This window comes from Patella vulgata, chromosome 3 (assembly GCF_932274485.2).
Source record: "Patella vulgata chromosome 3, xgPatVulg1.2, whole genome shotgun sequence".
Taxonomy (NCBI): domain Eukaryota; kingdom Metazoa; phylum Mollusca; class Gastropoda; family Patellidae; genus Patella; species Patella vulgata.
This window is the reverse complement of record NC_065881.2, coordinates 37,219,861-37,229,171: the sequence shown is the minus strand read 5'-3', so window position 1 is coordinate 37,229,171 and position 9,311 is coordinate 37,219,861. Positions and strand designations below refer to the sequence as shown.

Here is a 9,311-nt window from a genome sequence, read left to right as displayed (position 1 = left end):
TTAATATTTTTGTTCGGTGTTTATAATCCTTAAAACGATAATATCAAAACGCATTAAAAACGTGTTTATTATGAAGTGGCCAAATTAGTTAAGTATTAGAGTTGCTCAGAATATATAAATGCATTATGAAATATGGACCTAGCAAAAAGTACGGTATACGAGCAATACCAGTGTTGATGAACAATGTTTTGTGCTAAATATCTCAAAGTTATGGTGTTCTATTTCAGCCACTTGCCGCGTCGCGCGTCGCCTTTGAAAAAAGCGACGCCGGAAATGGCTGGAATAGAACACCATACAAAGTCAAGCGTTTAAGCGTTAAAAGCTTCAAATTTCATAACACACCCATCAAAATAAATAGTGTGATTGTGATAAATATCAACCTTTGTTAGTTTATCTAGTTAGGAATGGCTATATAATCTGTAAGTGCTCTTTTGTAACAGTAATTGCACAATATATTAATGACTAGACGTATAAATCTATACGACCAGTTACTCGTGATATAATTAAGGTGCTGAATTGAAAAATGAACCCATTCAGTCCATTTAATTGAAGAGCAATTATATCATAAAATAATTATAATTAGACGAGGTCAGGAAAGGATGGAAAGGGTGGTGGAGGATTGGTTAGAGGGGGTGCAAAATACTTTTAGTTTGAAGCCAAGATACGAAATATGCATACATTCGATTAAATCCTCATCATTGAAATGTGGTCGTAGATTGCCGTCGCCCCTGCCCCCCCCCCCCCCCGCCGATCCGTCCGTTGGGCCGTCGTCCACAATTGCTTGTGGGCGCTTTAGAGGCTAAAGTTAATATCCGATTGACTTTAAATGTATACACAGTGTTTATGGTGATGAGACGAACAAGTCTATTGATTTTCAACGATTTCCGATAATTACTGCAAGAGTTATCACCCTTGATCACTTGAGAAATCTTGTGGATGCACTAGAGGCTAAAGTTAATATAAATTTATACACAGTGTTTTAAGGTCATGGGACAAACAATCGAAATTAATTCTAATGATTTCTGATAATAACTTAATGGGTTGTTACTCGCAATCAGATTTTAGTGTGTTGTAAATGTTTTCATTATTGACAAATATGCGACAACCCATGTTGATTGAGCAGACGACTTAGCTGCTGTGGACATGTATCGTTGCCTGGTAACCTATCTTTATTTTCGCAATGACTTTATTGAGGACTTGAAATTTGAATTAACTTTGGTATCTGTCCATTTAAAAATTCAAATGGAAATAGTTTGGATGTTCAAGGAAGAAGACATAATAAAACGTATCTAATGGTCACCATTTCATTGCATATAAATATTATTATTCAAAGATAAGTCACAAATACCTCATTTAGAGGTGGGGACAGGATAAGAACGTGATGTTTATCCAAGAGCGTTCCACTGTGCCCTATACGGATGTCCAAAAACGCCCACATTTTTATGGGCTTCGTTAAGAACGATAACGAATTAGCCATCCCAAACATAGGCTGCCTGTCTACAGCTAGCTCGCCTGTGAACAGGCCCTAACCTAATTAACCGACATTTTAATTCCTACATCGACGATTTTAGTCGAAAACACTGAGTATGCGTTTAGAAATTTTTAGAAGTATTTATTTCTCTTCTATTGTCACATTGAATGAAATTAAATATGTTTATTTAGCCGTTGTGTGCATGAAAGATGTCAAACTAATCAGAGCCGAATCACAAAATAGTCCTCTAATTATTCAATATGGCGGCGCCCATGAAAGATAATTTGACAGAGGCGGTTTTGTTTGCGAAGACAAATTTAGGAGTATCTAACCTTGTTTTGAAAAATAAACAGATTGAAACTCTAAAGACCGTTTACAATGGTAAAGACTGTATTGCAATATTGCCCACTAGCACATATTATATATCGCTTTTACCGGAATGGCAGAAGTTGACATTTTGACAACAAGGCATATGTGTTTACATAAAACACGTGCTTCGGGTTATTTTTAATCTGCTGTGTATACAAAGCAGTAGTCCAGTCAATAAGTCCCGCCCCAAAACGATCACGTGAGCGTTTTAAATGGACGGCATTTAGGGGAGTGATCTATTCTCGAAGTATGACGTAGATGGATTGCTGCGTGCAGTATGCGAATTGGCGTAGAATCTAAGGTTAAACACCCCGATGTTATTATAGTCAAACAACGTCAAATCGAAAATTATTTAAATTTTACCGACCGAAGAAGGAATATGCTAATGCCTCTTAATGTAGCATGTCAGAGGGGAGTAATGCTGCTATATTAGTCTTAAAATTGTCTGTTAGTTTCATTTTACATTCTCCAAATGAAAATAACAAAGTGAGTTGTTTTTAAGTTTGAAATGAAATGAAATGGGATTGAACGTCCTGCTTTTTAGCTCCATCCGAGCTAATGAAGACGTGAGTGTAAGACGTAGAACTGATACAAGGAAGAAAACCCACAACCCTTCCTTGTTGTTAATGGAGGAAAGAAGGGTCGTGGGTCTTCTTAAACAGTGTTTTCGATTACATCTGAGGTTGTATTTTACGTCCGCTTCCACCGAGGTGATATCGCAGACAAACTCCCGTAAAAAAAAAAAAACAAAAAAAAAACGACTTTGCCAATTATCGAAAACACTCTTAATCCCCTCAGAAGCCAGTGACGTCACAGTGACCGAATGCATATTCGGAATGTTTATTCCTTAATTATCTATATACAGCCGGCGTGTTTATTCATTAACGCCTGACTGATTCCTTAATCCCCTAATTAAATAAAACAATTGACTACGGAATAATTTGTTTTTTAATTTATTTTAATTTCAGATCCAATTTAGAATTTGTTTTATAACGTCCCGCCCTATCTTCTCACGACAGCGATTTTAATACTGTGATTTAAAGTGACTTTTTGAGTGAGTAGTCCAAACGATTCGAAATACATTTCCGTCAGAAGAGTATTGTTATTCTAATTTCCTCGAGTAAAACAGTACAGGGGTAAATAGATGTGGTCATGCAAAATGTATCATAAAAGTCAAATATGATTAAAACACGATTTGTAAATGACGATCCGTTATCAGAGAAGCCAACTGTATCTCGTTTTCATGTAGCCATCGTACGACGCCTTTCTTACTGCGTGTGGATTTGACTTCATTACTCTGAAATATACCGTAAAAATGAAATACGAAAAAATAACCCAATATATGTTAGAATTAACAGTACAAATAAATTTTGTTGTTAACCATCTAAATCGAATAACAGATTGAGAAGGGTCATCTAACTATCATGGGGATTAATAATAAAGTGTCAAGTGTAGTGTCGTTAACATCTGTCATTAATCAATCCGACTAAAGTTGCACAGACATGGGGTCATAAATTAATTTACACCTCGATGTGGGATTAAGAATGCTGATTAGGTAATTATCTTTTTTTACGCCGGCCAGATCAAAGACATTTAGGTGGAACGTGTGCGTTTAACTTCTTTATAATAAAGGTATTTTACAATTACATTGACAGTTTAATCACTCGCCAAACGGCAACAGAAACTCCACGTATGATAACATGTATTTGATATTCATGTCCATGAATCCCATGCAATTTTCGCGCCAAAATTTAACCCCAGTTATTCTACACCCGTAGTATGCACGAGACCGAACATGGTAATAAGATTCCCGGCGTTGATTGGCTGAGAAATGAGGGCGGTCTACTGTTATGTAGACATCGGAAAATTTCATATTCAATCTAAAATATTCCAATCACAAATGTCAAATCTAGAACAATGCAAGGCGATAATTCGGTGATTATGATTAGGCCAGTCACATGTAAATTGAACCGTCAATGCACACTTGTCAACTGGTGGTGTGTATAGACAGTGATATATTGTACAGACAGTGATATACTGTATAGATTGTATATATACTATGTGTAGGTCCTATGACGTCACCAGCCAATCAACCGGATTAAGGTCGTAATTGAAAAATTGAAAAGCATTTTGGCGTGTCGGATACTTAAACGTTAATAGCCGAATTAAATTTAATCAGGTTGGTGTAAACTTGTCGTAAAGTGGATATAGTAACCACTGGCTATACGTACATGCAATTTAGATTTTTCACCTTATGTGGTCCTTAAGCAGTATTTTTGATGACATCTGAGGTTGGTCGACTTATGCAGGAAAGTTGATCGTTGTACGCAAAAGTCGAATTAAGGGGACCCGCAAATTAAGAATCAAGATTCAGAGTATCGGGCACCGCTATCGACTCATCTAGCATAGTAGAAATTTTGTACGGGATTTTCGAAACAACCTGAACCTAGTTCCCTTTCTATATGTATTATGCTGTATTCGTTACCGCTTGGAAAAATAGTGTTTCCCACTAGGAAATAGTAAATACCACACTTGTCGTGTTCGGGTGCACAAGTGGGAAAATCAACATGGCTGTCATTAACCCTTCAAGGATTATTTTAATAATCCTTAAAAAAAATCTCCTAATCACCATTTGTGAAAATTAAATTGCAAAACAGAATATTATCAGTCCAAAGAAGGTTCAGTTCTGTTTAGTATTTACAAAGATATGATGAATTGAAAATTTATCATCGTTCCGCATCCAATCTTTTGATGGGTCTCTTTTAAATCCAATTGAATTCAAGCTAGGAAATATCTACATATACCGTTGATGGTCTATATTGGTTTAGTTTTCTTAATTAAATGTTAAATAATCAACCTAAAAATAATTTATCGTACAGCCGTGAAAAATTAGATAAAGTCTATTGTCGATGAGAGGCACGGTCAATTAGCTTAGCATATGCCCAATTAATTGTTACGGTATGTAGACATTTTAAATTGAAAGAAACGTAGGACGCTAGTCCCGAAAAAATCTAGTTTGTGCCGAGTTGGCGTTAAACCACATTTACTGGAACATTTTTGTTGATTGATAATAGACCGTACCGTCCTAAAACCTGAACTGCCGTACGGTACAATAATTTTAACAAGTTAGTACAAAACGGAAAGCCGGGTATTTTTCTTGTTTTCAGTTTAATGTGTTTCTTGTCATTGTTCAAAAAAATGTATCCCAATATGTAAAATGCTATAAATCAAGTATTCAGATCGATATGCACATCCACAACAAACATATAACTACAAACATAGTATAATTACCGTTCAAAACGTTCAACTTTGTAACTTTGGCTGCCATCTTGTTACGTCATATCGTCGTGAACTCGATATAGTTTTAGCTACCCCAGTTCTCCAGTAGAAATCCTGACTTCCGAGCCAGTTTTTGTAGTTATGAACGCTATTTACCAATTCGTTAGTCGTATTTTCCATAAAACCGAGAAGTAACGAATACAACATTACTACTTTAGTAACAGGGCGTTGCCCGGGCGAAAAGTCTCCATTTTTCTAGCATCCATATTAAAAGAATCAAATCTCTATCATTTGAAACCTAAAATGGATGAAAATGGGTCACATTAATATAAGTGTACAATGTATAAAACTGATTTAAATTCATTATTGTAATTTCTAATCAGTTATGTTCGTCGAAATACGTGAACTGTTCAAATTGCATGGCGCCTAGTTAATACAGTCTAGATCGGGAGAACGGTTTGACCTTTCACTTACTGATGTTATGCTTCGTTCATCAAGGCGCCTCATTACAAATGACGTCCGAGTGCATAGTACACGCCGTCGCCGACTGATTTTAAAATTGTTCTGTGTGTCTTAAATTATATTGAATATCAGGAGCCCATATTTTCACGGTAAGATTAACAACATCAATATTGATTGGAATGAATTAATAATTTGCGTTAGTTATAACGTCGAAGACGCAATAATCATTAATTGTCAATTTCACATACAAAATAAATAGCATCATTTGGCTGACAGTGACACCATAAACATAGTAATACACATAAATTCCATTTATTTGATCGGTTCCTCGTTTACAAATTCGGTACTTTAATCATAAGGTTTTTAGATTTGACCGAATTTCCTTTTTAGTGACCTAGACATCAACTGGTGTTCATAGGTTCACCTTGGGTTCACGTAAACATATGTCAATCTTTAGTCATGACAGACATTGGGGCGGTCTTCAATGCAGAGCGTTAAATATAAGAAGACAACTTTAAATAAATTTTCACGCGCATTTTATATAAATAGAATAACACAAAAAAACCAAAAACATTTTCACGGGCATTTTATATAAATAGAATAACACCAAAAAAAAAAAAAAAAAAAAAAAAAAACGACGGATAGTGTTTGCCATTTTGGTTGGTTTCTCCCCCACAGTTTCTAATTTTAGAACAAAGATGTATTCAATCTTAAATCGACGTTACTGCCCGAACCGTCATACATTTTAGACGGATTTCTTCGATTATGAACAAACTACTTAATTGTGGTTATTAAAAACTTGCCTATGTGTTTGAAAGCACCTCCGGTTAAATAAAATCCATTGTTAAATAAATATCCCAATGAATAAAAAAGGTTCTCTCTTGAAAAGTCAATGTTTTGCTTGTATTTTTGACATAGTTCATCGAAACATTGCACATGTCACGTGCTGAGCGAAATCACCGTAAGACGTTGAAGGGGGATAATATAAAGGTTGACAAATTTTGACACCCACGTGTGTTGTAATCAAATCAAAACGCAATCTTTTCGGTCGTTTGAGTTTAGGCAACAAAAATAACAACTGAACTTACTGAAGACAATTACACCGGGGATTAATTCTGAAGCAATTGATTGTCAGTCTACTACATTTTATTTACACTGAATATAACACAGATTACACGGATAGGCCTACTCGTTAATATAATAATGCTTATCACATCATCAGCAACCCATCATTGTAAATACCCTGCAGATTTCGTCAAGGTCATGAGATTTAAACAGGGTTAGCGCTAACCCTACCCTAGCCCTAACCCACGACCCTCGGCAATAATCACGTGCCCTAATCCTGTTTAATCTCGTGACCTTAAAGAAATCTGCAGGTGGCCTTAATATTAAGATCTGACCTTCAAGGGTGAAACTCAATGCCGTAAAAAGAATATCGATCTGTTTGTTCTGCAACTGTGTTCAAAAGAAAATTATCCCACATCCAACTCTCTGATCAGATAATTAAAACAAGACGGAAACAAACTAACGGACAAGGGCGTATGTGTGTAAACGCCAAAACTCATACAGGGGCCGAGTAATAGCTTATTCATACACTAAATTTGAAATGTCGTAAAGGTGTCACACACCGTTACAATAGACACGCCTAGTTGCGACCCCCTTGTACGAAATGATATATCCCGCTAAGTGACGTAATTAGCTCCTTTTTTTGTGAGCAATTCAATTTTTCAAGAGAGAACTCTTCTATTTTGTTCGTTGGGATATTTAATTGTACATTGGATTTTATTTAACCGGAGGTGGTTTCAAACACACAGTTAAGTTTATAGTAACCATTCTTAAAGCAGAATTATGGAAGATTAGATAACGAGTTGACAGTTGTCGTTATAATAGTTTAAAAAATAGATAATGTAAAGGGAATATGCTGAAAATTTCGGTCAAATTACTTCACTCTGATCCGAGAAATACTCATTTTAATAACACTGTAGTCCCGACTGTCATTGTTACCGTTGTTACGATAATATACAAAGTCTCGATTATCCATTTTTACGGTTGATCATCAACGGCCGTTGAACCGCAGATCGGATTCAAATCTGTTGAGAATCGGACCTATCAGATGGCATCGAGGGTTGATTATGGTCTTGTTATGTTAATAAATGTCTAAAGAATAGTTTATATAACATTTAAGGCCTAAAGAAAGACCTGCAATAGATTTAGCTCTTGCATAATGTATGTTTAAGTAGTTTGTTCATAATCGAAGAAATCAGTTTAAAATTTATGACGTTTCAGACAGTGGGTAGGCTACCATAACCACTTTAAAGGCTCAATACCACTCTTGTTGTAACTGAATAATATGTCCCAATCTTTATTCTGGTCAACAAATTGTACTATTTTAGAATATTTCAATTAATTAATGATACAAATTTCATCTTAAGACACCTTATTTAAAAATTTTGAATAATTCAACATAATGGTTTGAAACGTCTAACGTAAACCTTTTCAAATGAAACTTCCATTTAAAAATATTTTCGAACCCTCTGGACAAGTAAAATAGGATGTAATGGATAATTTACACAACAGGTAGGATACTTAAACATCTAGTACTTAAATAGAGATATTATTTATTTTCTGGAGCTTTCAAGCCAGCAAGAGTGTTATTGTCCCTTTAAAGACAATACAATTCATGCCTTCATACTAACCATTATGTATATTATATTTTATTTATATACTTGTATATCAATATGACAATGGCGTGGGGTTAAAACGTATCATCAACACAATACAATATCAATGGTTACTTTGAACAATCCTGGGAGGCGGGGGGGGGGATTTTGACCGGAAACAGCCTTTCCGCCTATTCTTCTTCGAAATTAAACTGCCAATGGGTCTTTTGCGTACACATTAGTTCCATCCGAAAGACTATGCACACTTTCAAGTGCCATTATCGGCCCACACTGGGACTGAAACCAGCGGCATTCTAGTCCAGAGGTCAGTGCCCTACACCTTAACCACTGCAGCCCCGTAGGCTATGTCATAACAAAATAACGGGACAAACTTATAGAGGAAAATATTTTCATAAGCAGACGGTCATTCGCCATGATGGATCGAGTGAATGATGATCACGTGATATATTGACATCTTACCACTAGCAGCAGAGTTTCACTTCTCTGTATAACTATCAAGCGTAAATGTAAGCTTATTGTACCTAGCATAGTATATGCGATCAATAGCATTTCTCTACATTTCGTTGTCAACTCAGGATGGTTGACGAACTTGTTTTAATCTTCACCGGCAAATTCCACATTGTATTCTAATCGCCTCTTGTTGTTCTGTCCGTGTTAATCTCCCATCTTTGCACAGATTAGAAATTTAACAGTGAAGACGGCAGATGTTATTCAGCCGACAACAAGAATAACTTCCGCTCATAAATGTATTAAAAGGACATTTAGCTGACTTTTACCAGTTTGTATTGAGACGTAGGCAGGTAGGCTATAGGTCTGTAAAGTAAATTCTTTACTATTTTAAACATTTTGAGACTAACATATCACATTTCTTTATTATAGGATTGGTGTTGATTTTTAATTCCAACTGCCATGGTTTACTTACTTAACAATTTGCACACTAGAACCGTTGGGGGGGGGGGGGGGTCCTATATGCAATCCGGAAGACTAGACACACATTCCTTGTCATTTTCGCGGACCTCACCCCTCACATATGGGAACCGGGCTTAAAA

The 9,311-nt window shown here is 35.9% G+C and overlaps 1 long non-coding RNA gene across 1 annotated transcript; it reads right to left on the bottom strand.

Moving 5' to 3' along the window:
* Positions 1-2,754: 2,754 nt before the first annotated feature.
* On the bottom strand, positions 2,755-8,986 carry LOC126814475 (uncharacterized). The gene is made up of 3 exons (XR_007677617.2): positions 8,722-8,986; positions 5,132-5,417; positions 2,755-3,137 (listed from the first exon to the last, which is right to left on the bottom strand). It is a non-coding gene; the product is annotated as an uncharacterized LOC126814475 (long non-coding RNA).
* Between the last annotated feature and the right edge of the window lie 325 nt (positions 8,987-9,311).